Source organism: Lepisosteus oculatus, chromosome 14 (genome assembly GCF_040954835.1).
Source record: "Lepisosteus oculatus isolate fLepOcu1 chromosome 14, fLepOcu1.hap2, whole genome shotgun sequence".
Classification (NCBI taxonomy): Eukaryota; Metazoa; Chordata; class Actinopteri; order Semionotiformes; family Lepisosteidae; genus Lepisosteus; species Lepisosteus oculatus.
In genome coordinates this window covers 53,559,488-53,573,201 of record NC_090709.1, presented here as the reverse complement: position 1 = coordinate 53,573,201, position 13,714 = coordinate 53,559,488, and the positions used below count along the sequence as shown (strand labels likewise).

The following is a 13,714-nucleotide window of genomic DNA, read 5'->3' as shown; positions in this document are numbered from 1 at the left end:
AGAGCCGACCGCTATGCCGCCCTCATGTTTCGAAATCTTGTGACTTTTGAAATTTACTGGGGGTGGACCACGTCTGTAAATTTCGATGGGTCCAGAGGCAAAAGTGCCTTGCCTTGCAATCTCCGGGAAACCATTAGTAGCATGGTGAATCAGAGATTCTCAACCCTTACTTTGTGCGACAGGAAAATAATTCGTGATCGGATCAACGAAATGCTTCGTAGAAGGAGGTGCGCTTTTCCTCTCGTCTAACAGTCTGTCCACAAACAAAACATTCCTGTTAGACAAGAGGAATGTAAAAAAACAATTACGTTTGTCAATGGAAACCTGTGTGTGTGTCTCTCTCTGCTGGATGTCCCTCTCACTCTCTGCTGAATGAATAAAAGCATTTCTATTAAAAACGCGTTTGCGTTTGTCTGGTATTTACTTTGGTCCCTTTTAACTGTTTTTCGATCTACTGTATTGCTTTGAGATGCCACTTTTAAAGGTGATAAGTAAAATAATGTTTTTTATTATTGTTATAGAGAAACATGATCAGATTTTCCCTGGTTCAGAAAAAAAGATCTAAAGTGCTACATCTAACTTTCTTAATTCGATGTATTTAAAGCAGTGAACTACTGTAGATGTGACATAACATTCAGAAATACAATCGAGAATAGTTTTGTGGTGTTTGTTTAGATTAAATGTTCCTAAAACGTATAACGTAACAAAATTAAAGACGATTAAAATCTGTAATCTTTCCACTTGTACTGTATGTCATCGGAAAGTTCCTGCTTTGTGTAAGGATGGTATCAAAAAGTAATCTTAAGTAGTGAGAAAGCTGTGCTCAATGTATTTAAGGGACTTAAAAGTAAAAGGAGATGCTTCATATTGCTTGACTAATTTTAAAAACTAAGTTATAAATGCAGACGCTCCCTCGGTGCCACTCCGGGTGTAAAGATCAAAATATACATTTGTCCCGGGCAGAGGCCGAAGAGTGCCCGGCTGGGGTGCGCGGGGAAGAGCAGGACAGGAGTGAAAGTGGTCAGAGCGGGGTTTAGGAAGGCGTACAGTCTGGGCAGGTATAGATTACACTTTTCTAAAACGTATTTGAAAAATAAAAACTATTACAATCTAATCCTTCCACGTTTGATCCCAAAATCCCAAGAAAAATAAATCTAAACGGGTAGAAAGCTATGCTGAAAGTTTATTAAGATACTTAGAAGACAAAGATACTGTATCAATTTATGTTGCATTAGCCTGATTATGATTTAAAAAAACACATATAATTAAACATGCGTTTGCGATTTAAATCAAAACACGATTTAAATCAATATAAATGTGTATATTGTAACGCATACTGTCCAGCCTCCATTTCTCTATAAAAATGTACTCTATTACACACACACACAATAGAAGCAGGAAGCAGAAGCAGGGACCGTTGTCAGAAGGGAAGAAGGTGACTATTCATTGTTATCAAAAATGACTTAGAATCGATCATGTTGTGATATTTTGAAATATAAAAGTCAATTGATTGTCCATAATATTGCTATTCTATTTTTTCGAAGAAATGTTTGTTAAAAGAAAAGTCCAGCACCAGCTGGATTTGAACACACAACCCGTGAGTTGGTAATCGGGCACGTAGACCAATGGGCTACAAGGGAAGTCGCATGAAGAGAGAGGCGAAACAGCCCTACACAGCCCTGTCGCAGTACACGACTATAATCATATCGTTATTAATTTCTTGAGATACGCGATTCCATATTATATTCCCTTTTAATCAAATTCTAAAAGTATGCTTGTTGACTCCGGTATCACGTTAGTTAAAGTGTGTTAAAATGTTTAGGGAGAAATGGAATACTGGTGTGTATGTTTTCTTTAAAGTACCGAGACCAGCCATATACTGTATGTTTAAGTTCCAAAATTAATATCGTTTATGGCCTTCACACGCGTTGCAGTATGCTCCTATTCTTTTTATGCTCAGGCACTAAGATTTCCCTTCAGTGGTAAAATTCCATATAAATATTCAATACTTAAACGGGCACATATTTAAGACATTAAATATACATATACATACTGTATACAGTACAGTTTGCATACGGTAATATGTTTATGTTCCTAAATCAATCTCTTTTATGAGCATGTGAAAAGCATGGTGGATCGATTCTCAAAAATTACTGTACTTTGCATGATTGGAAACAAATGCGTGATTGCGAAATGCTGTGGTGTTACTTTTACAAAGACGGTCAATAAAAAAAAGAATGTGGACCAGGGCAATACTTTGAGTTTACACTTACAGCTTGTCCAAGGTCATTCATTATTACTACTATTAGTAATATCTTCGTTAAAGACTTTGATGGCCACAGCTCAAACATGAGAGGTTGAGCTTTATTAGCTCCACCTTGCTGAAATTCTGGATACTATTATTTTGCTTGCTGTATTATAGGTGAATTTACGGTAACTAGCAGTATTTACCGGTAACTCGCGGTAGACTGCGTACAGCGTACCGGAAAATAATGCGGTATCGCCCGCGCATTTTGAATGGCTGCATCTGTATGTTCCAGCAGTCAAACACTAGGGTGTCAGCCGTCTCCAAACAGACCTTCATCTCCTGAAAAGTGCCCCTCCCTGCCACACAGGTTGCTGTACCTGATGCAATGCGTATCTCCATACAACCCTCCACCCCCAGCAGAGCACACCCCCTCAGGACCCTCCATCCTGTCCTCTCTGCTCACCACCACTAATGAATTGGCTGGTGCCGTCCCCACTGTCTCTCTCCCCTCAGGAAGCACCATCTACACAGCAGAACTCACAGATGCCACGTACAGTTCTCCCAGATGTCCACCTTTTGCCCATCAGTCAAGAGAAGGAGGGATTGAATGTGCAGTGTGTCGGCACAGAGGGGACAGCCAGAGCCGACCGCTACGCTGCTCTTCCGTTTCGCAATTTTGGGACTGGGGGTGAACCACATCCATAAATTTTGACTGGTCCAGAGGCAAAAGGGCTTTGCATTCTCCAGGGAAACATAGGTATGGTGAATTGGAGATTCTCAGAACTTACTTTGTATGATTGGAAACCGATACATGATAGGATAAACAAAATGCTTCAAAGAAAGAGGTGCTATTTCTCTCTGGTTTTAGTCTGTGCAGCAATAAAACAATCAGATTAAACAAGAGAGAGTGCGACATTACTTTTCGTCAATGAAAAAATAGTCTTTTCATGTTTATTTAAGTGTCCTTCTTTCGTTTGGATTGCATTAAACAACTCGGGAGTTATTGTTATGATTACTCTATTATCGAATCCTCAACTCGTTCACTTTTTGTTATTTTGGGAACATTTTGACATGTTGCTTTTAGCCGTCGATTCTGTTGAATTCACTCAGTTTGTAATGTAGGGTAAGTTAAACTTTGATACAGGACAAATGTATTTCCCACAAGCTGTACTGTAGTAGCATTAAAAATATACAACATGACACTGTATGCATGTGGCACATCTTTGTTCAACTTAAGAAAAAACAGGACATTTGATTGCTGATTGCCTTATGTTAAAGGCCAACAATGACACCAGAAAACTGAAAGTTCCTTCCCCTCCCCAAGTAGAACTGTCTAATCTACATAAACACAGTGGGGTGTAACACCTAGCCTAGACTTTGTGAGAAGTATGGAGCTGTGTTGCATTAAAATGGCTGCAATGGAATATACATAGTAGGCAAGAGTTAATTTCAAGCTGAAAAGAAAAGACTCAACATGTCCCATTAAAATCAGAAATTTTCTTACAAGTGTAAATCCAACTATTTTCTAATTGCTTTATCCAGGACAGGTAACAGTTTCACCAATATTATTTGGTAACTTTTTACGATTGTCAGACTTCAGAATGCTTCAACTGATGTTTAAAGATATGACATAATGCGTACTGTGTTAAAGAGCTATTGAGCACAGAACATCTTTACACTTGTGAAAAGATTTGCACGTGCAGTTTATTCTTATCTGTGTGAAAACAGGAAATATCGATGGAGTTTCAGAAAGTAAACAGAGGTCTGGAACACCATATCTAAGACGTTTAATAAATTGAAGTTTGTGAAAACAGTGACAAATCACCCGCAAACAAAATACAATTTTAGAATACAAGCAGTTTGAAATGATTAGTTGTTATTAATAAATCACTTAACTTTGAACATTTTGTGATATTTAGAAATACATTTTCTAGCAACAGCGCAAATGCTGCACATGAGACATTAAGCTTTCATAGCTCCGCCTGGCGGTTTTACAAGATATTTCACCCTACTTTGATACATCATGCGATATCCTACAGTTCTTTGCAGAACAAGCACTGCTATTTACTGCACATTTTGAATGGTTGGATCTGTAGTTCTACTCAGTTTGGTGTATTCTCGATAAACCAAACTGTTGCCCTCCCTCCAACTCACCATTCCTCCCTTATGGTAGTGTATGCAGAGAAACCCATGTATATAAACCCACAGGGTCAATTGCAATGGACATCCCAAGTTAAAACACAGCCGCGTGCTAAGTTAGTACGGTACATTCTGGAGATCATCTCCCGCTCCGAGTTCAATTGCAGCAAAAACATGTGGAACAAAGATGGAGCTCAGCTCAACTTGTGCTTAATCCGGTTCCAAGGGCTTGGCCTTGTTGAACTAATTAGCCCGAACTGGAGAGGACTGTACATCAGAACACTTCTGATTAGTAGAATAATACATAGGCCACATTAATATACAATTACTTTTCTGTTTCTTCTTTATATTCAAAATAAATTTCCTGACAAATCAGTTAGTTTTTAATTTAAGAATTGCATTTAGGCTACAATTCACCTGATGAGGCTACGTCATTATTAAATGAGATACCCAATTGTAATTAGTCATGAAACAAATGAGAACCACAGCTGTGCATTTGAAATTGAACACTACTGTATTATTGCAGCATTAATTTTGTTTAACACTCCAGATGAATAAGTGGACACATCGTTATAGCTAAATCATTACAAAACACACCAACTAATAACCAGTAAAGTTAAGTTTAATTTTTAACAGAACTGGAAATTAAACTTGTGCAAAAAAAAAAAAACAATTGTTCCTCTGACCTAGGCATTTTTTTTTAAGGCAATACATTTCTTTAGCAGGGTGTGCTTTGTGCTTACTTTTCAGAACTTTGATTTTCTCCCTCTCCTGTATCAGTAGGAGCGTACATTTCAAATTAAGTTATTTTCTAGTCAGTTCCAATGTCTTCTTTTCAGTTCAGCTCAACTTGTGCTTAATAAACATTTGGAACCAAGTTGGAGCTCAGCTCATCTTGTGCTTAATCCAGTTCACAGGGCTCAGCATTGTTGTTGTACTATTTAGCCCGAATTGCAAGGGACTGTGCATCAGAACATTGCATCTGATAAGTAGGTTAATTCATAGACCACGCTAATTACTTTGTCTCTTGTTTAAAATTAGTCAGGAAATGTAGTTTAAATATAGTTTTAAAATGTAAGAATTGCATTGAGGCTACAATTCACCAAATGAGGGATACTCAATTGCAATAAGTCACAAAACAAATGAGAACTGCAGCTGTGGGCTTGAGACAGGACACTACTGTATTAATTTGACATTAATTTATTTTTAACAGAACTTTACTTATAAAACTACCTGAGCAAATAAATACAACAATTATTGTTCGTCTGACCTTCTCAGAATCAGTTCCAGCATCTTCCTTTCAAAGTGGGGAAGTGCTTGCTGGCGTGTTGTTTTGCTAACTCATGCTTATCCTTTATAACGGTATCTTCTGACACCTGTGCACAATCCAACAACATTACAAGACCAGCACTATAACAGGAGTCATAAAAACACAAGAAGCCACATTGAACGAGCTTTCAGAATTGTAAAACATTGCTTTGCTTGTCTGTCATTTGGTTTGCATACCAGTCCATCAAGAGCTAGCACAACCCTGGCTGTTTCAACACAGTCATTGGATCACAGCCACAGGACAGAAAAGGGACTGTAAACCATCATAAATTACTTAAGATGCTGAGTTTTTTCCTTTAACATGCTTGGGTGCCACCTATTTCCTCCTCATCCCTGCTTTCCTCTGATAACCACAAATACGGAGACCCATCACTAAAATATTTAACAAATCTATCCAGTTGACTCCTCGATTTTATAGAACACATTAAAGCCTCACGCTACATTTATATAAATAATAGTTTAAGTTCTGTTCTCTTCACTCCCTAGCACCTTAAACTTCACAGCTACTAGTAATGATTAACATTCAACATAATTAGGAAATGTCACTTTTGTAAATACACATATTAATCAGCTTCATTATGAATAAATGTGGTATGAGTGTTAAGCAATTTTAATTAAATATTACAATGTTTTCAAGCGACGGATGCATAAATTCAGTACGTGGTAACGATATTATTTCCACTATATTCTGGAGCCTTCTAATGCAATTCATCGTTACACCAAGTATGGTACTAAGTTGCTCAAGCCATATTAAGAGGTGGTTTAAAATAATTCACTAGTTTAGTCACTTCTAGAGGGCAACAACTATTACTCTGTGTTCGTTGCAATTGAGAACAGGTTTAGTACGGTGCTGGACTAAGCACAATAGCAACGTTCATTGCAATTGGACTTAAGGTGGAGCACAACTTCAGACCACAGCTGCGTACTAAACACGGGTTGAACGCCTGTTAGTACTTCACTTTCAGTTTGTTGCAATTAACCCCTAGACTTTGCACTACTAAGGTCTAAATCAAGCTCAAGCAGAGACAACCCATTAATGGCTTTCATAACTTCCATTAGTCTCCACCTCTGTCTTCCCTAACTCATTCTTGATCTTTCTAAACTAGGCGTTTAACTGAAATTCAGCCCAATGATACTGTTTAGCCTGAGAAAAAAATATAATAAGCGCTATTCCTGACAGCCTGAGAGAAACACAGATTCCTATAGCCTCAACTGAGCAAAAGAGTCAGTTCCTGCACTTTCTGAAGTATTATTTAAAAAAAAAAACTCCAGCACTGGCTGGAGAGGCTGTGTCCGGGCTCAGCGGTTATATAGGACAGGACTCAGCGCGCAGCAGGTGTGACTCATTGCTCTGCGCTGCCCGTGCGGAATGCGCGTCTCCTCCCTCCACACGCCACCGCCTCGCTAAACCGCCTTCATACTCCCCAGCAGCAATAACATCTCCATTTATTACATTTATTCTTCCATCTTAACCTAGAAAACTGCTGGGACGTTTCTGTGAACCGATAAAGCTCTCTCTGTTGGTTTTCACACGTAGAAACAATGCACGAGCTGAAAGCAGGAAGTCAAGCACTCCTCCCTCACTGTATATCTGGGTCCAGACTTCCGAAAACTCCTAAAAGTGAATTTCCAGAACGCCATATTAAAGTCTCCCACCCGTTCGTTTCAAATACATCAATTAGATGAGTTCGGGTTCTTTTCTGATGTATTTTAATAGTTTGGCACTGTGCCTTGTTAAATATGTTACAAGCAAAGTTTATCAACTTCATGCGAGATTTTGCGTGGATACAAAAACATTATATGATATCTATAACACACGTGAAGAGTGAATCTGAATTAATCAGAATGCTTTGCTGCACCAGAATTGTTATTTACGTATTTTAAAAATACATCTGGTGCATCTGAAGACAGAATAAAACCCAGAACTGTAAAAGGACGACAGACCATTAAACTGTCTGGTGATATTGCTGCATGTATAATAGAACACGTTATTGTAAAAAATGTTTACATTCGTGAATTAGTATTTTTTTAATTATACCAAATGTCCGTTAAATAATGAATTACGTTTATCAGACCATAAACACTATTATATGAAAAAAAAAACATTTACTATACATGCATTTAACTCGCTTTTTTAAAAAAACATGACAATACGGTAGATGAAAATTGTTGTTCAGCGCTTTTGTATTAAATATACTCTACCAGCCTTTTAAGTCATGTGTCAGAAATAAAGTGTATAAAATTCGCTAAATCAAACAAAACACAAGCGCTACGAAAAAGAAAAAAATGTGTTTACCCTGCAATTTTATCTTGCTGAAACGTTTTTTTTTCTGTGGCACTAACGGGCTAACGGTTAGGATTCCTGGTTTCCTGATTACATAGAAATGTGTCTCTCTTGTCTTACGGTGTCCAAATGACCAGTTCAGTGTAGAAAGGAGCAGCGTAAAACACCGGGGTAAAGTTAGCTTGAAGTTCGAAAACGATTTTGCCACGCCTGTAGCGTTTACACGAAACCTCTTAGATTCGCGAGAATACTTGCTTTGTGCATAAAATACATTGTGAATGCTTTCTCAGCCTTTACTTTTTCGTTTATATTACAGTTTTTGGACCAAGCACGAATATTCTTTTGTCCATATCTTCGCAACGGAAGCACAGAACGCCTTTAAACCAAATGCATTTTAAAGACCACGACGTGGATATTTCCACAGCCTCTACATCAAAGTATCAGTGAGCTAATTATCTTTTTTTAAACCTCCGGTTTTTCATCGATGCGTAATTACGCACTAAGTGGAACCCGGGGGACCGCTGTATACACAAGTTCACAACGCGAGAAATGCTGTTAAATACGGCTTCATGCGAAAAACCCGTATATGACCATAGGCAACAGAATAGCGCAGTCTCCAATTACTCGGACTGTAAGCACGGGAATAAAGCTTTGTCTGAATTCTGAAACCCTTCCTTTACGTCCTGTTTTCATTCAGGTAAGAGTCAACTATATGCACAATACTACTGACAGCAGGAAGATTAAAATATTCTTTACTCAGCAGCTTATTAAAAACAGCTCCCATGATGTTCAAACCGATTTTTTACACAGAACACTGACACAGCTTTGCGTTCTGAATCTCTTTTTCTCGTGTGTTTATTTAATGTGGCACAATGCACTGGAATAGGGGTATTCTGTTCACAAACCAATAGCATTTAAACCACAGCACCCACAATGCTGCAAGTAAGTGTTTTGCACACTAAGAAGAGAGCGATGTCTTCCTCGTTAGTATACTGGCAAGTATCCCCACCTGTCACGCGGGAGACCAGGGTACATCAGGACATGCATTGAAGAGAAAGCAGGATGCGCTGCGACATCCACTGTGCAGATCCCGCCACACTAAGAGGTGAGTGGGTCTGTTCGATCACAGCGCTAGGCGAATCCCCAAACAGTGTGCGTGGCAACAAACGAAACGGGCCTGTGTCCGCCCGGTTTCGATCCGGGGAAATCGGGCCCAGTAGTGGCGGGATCTGTACAGTGCATGTCGCAGCGCTTCAATGTGCTTCCTGATGTCCTACCCCGAGAACAGAAAAGACAGCATCCACAGCAACAACAGCTCAGGTCTCTACACGGGAGCTAAGCTGCCCTCATCTCTTCTGCTCTGCGGCTCCTGCGGAGTGGAGTCCTGCCTGGAGCCGTGTTTGCAGGCGGCGGCTCCCCGCGCCCTGTCTGGGCGTCGTGTCCAAGAGCTCCTGGGAGGAAGAGAGAGCCCTCCCACTCGGGGGCTTTTCCACGGTCTGTGTGAGGAGGGGCGGGTGTGTCCAGTAGCTTATCGAGCGGAAGCCTGGGGCGGCGGAGAGCTGTGATCATGCAGACCTTGAGGTGTCACCTCTTTGTCTGCTTTCCCGCCCCCCCTCCGCCCAAGCTCTGCTCCAAAGTAGCCCGGCAACCCCTCACACCTGCACGTGTCACAACCTAAGGTGCGGTCATGAGACACCCATGGGGTGTCGTTCTGTTCTTGCTAATTGTTTCCTGCCCGTCGCAGGCAGGAGTCCATGCGAGGAAGATGCGCTGGACAGAGCTCAGAGGGCGCAGCTGGGTGGCTTTCCTTCTGAGTGACGTTCCTGCAACACTCTCCCGCTACTCTTGGTGCGCTCATGCCACAACACAGGAAGGCTGGAGCAGGTGGCTGTGGGCTTTGCGCACTGCCGAAATAGTTCAGTTGGGAGAGCGTTAGACTGAAGATCTAAAGGTCCCTGGTTCGATCCCGGGTTTCGGCATTTTGTTTCATCGCGCCCTTTGTTCCTCTCTCCAGCGCCACCTGCCTAAAGTGACGCGTCCCTTTCTCAGCCCCAAACGCAAGCGAGACACCAGCAGCAGTCCCTACAGGTTTCCGTAGTGTAGCGGCTATCACGTTCGCCTAACACGCGAAAGGTCCCCGGTTCGAGACCGGGCGGAAACAGCCTCGTTTTGCACGCTCCTGTACTTCACAGAGGTCTTGAGCGACCGGTCATTTGTTCCCAATGTATTTCCGGTGCCTTCGTGCACTCTTGTACCAAACGCACGTTCCTTCTGTACGCGGAGCCGATCATTTGCAATTGGGCTGTGCCGACAGACCAGGACGAGCTCTGTCGGCTCAAAAGCAGCGCAGGACCTGCAAGAACAACAGAAAGATTAGCATCCAGCGGGGGCCTCTTAGTGAGCCCAAGAGCTCATCAAGAATCGGCTCCAGCAACAGGGCTGGGCGCATTGTTCCATTCTCCGCCCACTCTCGGTGTAAACAAGTCCCTCCTGGTCTCTGCTTGAAATGCACTTTCCTGCGTTTGCTTTGGTGTAACTGGCTTCCCCTGCATGGGCGAATGTGAAGAAGATCCTTAGTAAGTCATTAAAGAAAACCGAGAAGAGGTCGGAGTGGCCTCTGTCGTTCATGAACGATCCAGTCAGGCAGTACTCCTCTGTAAAGCGCCGTTCGTTCACATCGATTGGCTTTTTTTTGCCTTCATTCGTGCGAGTAGTAAAAGCAGACGCCCCTATTCTGCTGTGACCCGGATTCGAACCGGGGTTGTTGCGGCCACAACGCAAAGTACTGACCACTATACGATCACAGCGAGTTACCGAGACACATGCGGCAGGGCGGAAAGGGCTGTGCTCTCTTCGTGTGACATAATTCGGAAAAGTCCTGACGTTGCATTTCAACTGAGCCCCAGTATACATCGACCCTTCGACACTCTGAGTGACAACTCTCTTGCGTGTTTTCTCATATTTATGTAGTTTGCTTGCATGATGCCGGGAACAGCATGGTTGTTCGCTGCCATATAGTCTAGCGGTTAGGGTTCCTGGTTTTCACCCAGGCGGTTCGACTCGGTTTTGCCTCCTGCTTTCCAAAAGATCAGCACCGTGTACGAAAGAGCCGCATTAAAACTACTCGAACGTGCAAAACGTGCGAGAAGAGGGGGCGCTTGTTTCCAACCGAAACTTCTCGCGTGTGAGACGAGCTGATCATCGCTGTGGGAGGGTTACTCTGGTAGACAGGGCTGACCTTCGGCAATAGGATTTATAGTCTCCAAGATGATATTTGCACTTTCTGGAGAGGCGATTTTCTCCACTTCAGTAGCCCGATTTCGTCGATTGCGTGGAGAGGACTGTAGAATGTGGCGCCGCCTTTCCTGCTCCGTCCATGACAGGCGTGCTGGTCTCTGGAGAGAGAGCACGGTCCATCAGCGCACTCCAATAAAGGCACTGGAAGCAGCTGAATCGCATTGGCGAAGCTCAGCGCTGGGCCGCTGGGCACGTCTTACCACCGTTTCCGTAGTGTCGTGGTTATCACGTTCGCCTCACACGCGAAAGGTCCCCGGTTCGAAACCGGGCGGAAACAGACATCTTTTGTCGCCAGGCACAAAAGGGGATTGGGGATTCGCCTAGCGCTGTGATCGAACAGACCCACTGGACCCACCTCTTAGTGTGGCGGGATCTGCACAGTGCATGTCACAGCGCATCCTGCTTTCACTTCAAGGCGCGTCCTGATGTACCCCAGTCTCCCGCGTGACAGGTGGGGACAGGTGACAGGTCCTATACTAACGAGGAAGACATCGCTCTCGCCAACCCCCGGCATCGTGTCCCGACCCACCATGCTGGAAGCCGACGCGTGCTGTGATTCCTTTACGGAGCAGAAATGACAACCGAGGAGCCGAGAGATCATTTCAGCATTTCGCGTCTGAACGGAAAACACAAACGACCAACTCGGAATGACTTGCCTTTGACGCTTTTCAAAGCGTTCTTTGTGCACGACGACTACGCCGCCTAGCAGATACAAAGGGGTTGTACAACTTTGAACTAGCAAATGGAAGAGGGCTAAGCCCCCTCTCTTTTAGCCCAGGTTCGATCTGTCTCCCAGAATCACCAGGGCGCACACACACACATCCGTGCCGTTGAAGTGCTCTGCTTCATTTCTAAGGGCAACTCAACATTCACTCCTACCCCGAGTGCAGAAAAGACAGCATCCACAGCAACAACAGCTCAGGTCTCTGCACAGGAGCTAAGCTGCCCTCATCTCCTCTGCTCTGCGGCTCCTGCGGAGTGGAGTCCCGCCTGGAGCCGTGTTTGCAGGCGGCGGCTCCCCGCGCCCTGTCTGTGCGTCGTGTCCAAGAGCTCCTGGGAGGAAGAGAGAGCCCTCCCACTCGGGGGCTTTTCCACGGTCTGTGTGAGGAGGGGCGGGTGTGTCCAGTAGCTTATCGAGCGGAAGCCTGGGGCGGCGGAGAGCTGTGATCGTGCAGACCTTGAGGTGTCACCTTTTTGTCTGCTTTCCCGCCCCCCCTCCGCCCAAGCTCTGCGCCAAAGTAGCCCGGCAACCCCTCAAACCTGCACGTGTCACAACCTAAGGTGCGGTCATGAGACACCCATGGGGTGTCGTTGTGTTCTTGCTTATTGTTTCCTGCCCGTCGCAGGCAGGAGTCCATGCGAGGAAGATGCGCTGGACAGAGCTCAGAGGGCGCAGCTGGGTGGCTTTCCTTCTGAGTGACGTTCCTGCAACACTCTCCCGCTACTCTTGGTGCGCTCATGCCACAACACAGGAAGGCTGGAGCAGGTGGCTGTGGGCTTTGCGCACCGCCGAAATAGCTCAGTTGGGAGAGCGTTAGACTGAAGATCTAAAGGTCCCTGGTTCGATCCCGGGTTTCGGCATTTTGTTTCATCGCGCCCTTTGTTCCTCTCTCCAGCGCCACCTGCCTAAAGTGACGCGTCCCTTTCTCAGCCCGAAACGCAAGCGAGACACCAGCAGCAGTCCCTACAGGTTTCCGTAGTGTAGCGGCTATCACGTTCGCCTAACACGCGAAAGGTCCCCGGTTCGAGACCGGGCGGAAACAGCCTCGTTTTGCACGCTCCTGTACTTCACAGAGGTCTTGAGCGACCGGTCATTTGTTCCCAATGTATTTCCGGTGCCTTCGTGCACTCTTGTACCAAACGCACGTTCCTTCTGTACGCGGAGCCGATCATTTGCAATTGGGCTGTGCCGACAGACCAGGACGAGCTCTGTCGGCTCAAAAGCAGCGCAGGACCTGCAAGAACAACAGAAAGATTAGCATCCAGCGGGGGCCTCTTAGTGAGCCCAAGAGCTCATCAAGAATCGGCTCCAGCAACAGGGCTGGGCGCATTGTTCCATTCTCCGCCCACTCTCGGTGTAAACAAGTCCCTCCTGGTCTCTGCTTGAAATGCACTTTCCTGCGTTTGCTTTGGTGTAACTGGCTTCCCCTGCATGGGCGAATGTGAAGAAGATCCTTAGTAAGTCATTAAAGAAAACCGAGAAGAGGTCGGAGTGGCCTCTGTCGTTCATGAACGATCCAGTCAGGCAGTACTCCTCTGTAAAGCGCCGTTCGTTCACATCGATTGGCTTTTTTTTGCCTTCATTCGTGCGAGTAGTAAAAGCAGACGCCCCTATTCTGCCGTGACCCGGATTCGAACCGGGGTTGTTGCGGCCACAACGCAAAGTACTGACCACTATACGATCACAGCGAGTTACC

The 13,714-nt window shown here is 44.2% G+C and overlaps 7 non-coding genes across 7 annotated transcripts; 5 read left to right on the top strand and 2 right to left on the bottom strand.

The window, feature by feature from the left end:
* The first annotated feature begins 9,906 nt into the window (after window positions 1–9,906).
* trnaf-gaa (transfer RNA phenylalanine (anticodon GAA)) lies at window positions 9,907–9,979 on the top strand. Its single transcript has one exon. It is a non-coding gene; the product is annotated as a tRNA-Phe (tRNA).
* A 109-nt stretch (window positions 9,980–10,088) lies between these two features.
* On the top strand, window positions 10,089–10,161 carry trnav-aac (transfer RNA valine (anticodon AAC)). Its single transcript has one exon. It is a non-coding gene; the product is annotated as a tRNA-Val (tRNA).
* A 574-nt stretch (window positions 10,162–10,735) lies between these two features.
* trnah-gug (transfer RNA histidin (anticodon GUG)) lies at window positions 10,736–10,807 on the bottom strand. The gene has a single exon. It is a non-coding gene; the product is annotated as a tRNA-His (tRNA).
* Window positions 10,808–11,501: 694 nt separating this feature from the next.
* trnav-cac (transfer RNA valine (anticodon CAC)) lies at window positions 11,502–11,574 on the top strand. Its single transcript has one exon. It is a non-coding gene; the product is annotated as a tRNA-Val (tRNA).
* Window positions 11,575–12,805: 1,231 nt separating this feature from the next.
* trnaf-gaa (transfer RNA phenylalanine (anticodon GAA)) lies at window positions 12,806–12,878 on the top strand. Its single transcript has one exon. It is a non-coding gene; the product is annotated as a tRNA-Phe (tRNA).
* A 109-nt stretch (window positions 12,879–12,987) lies between these two features.
* trnav-aac (transfer RNA valine (anticodon AAC)) lies at window positions 12,988–13,060 on the top strand. The gene has a single exon. It is a non-coding gene; the product is annotated as a tRNA-Val (tRNA).
* A 574-nt stretch (window positions 13,061–13,634) lies between these two features.
* Window positions 13,635–13,706, bottom strand: trnah-gug (transfer RNA histidin (anticodon GUG)). Its single transcript has one exon. It is a non-coding gene; the product is annotated as a tRNA-His (tRNA).
* Between the last annotated feature and the right edge of the window lie 8 nt (window positions 13,707–13,714).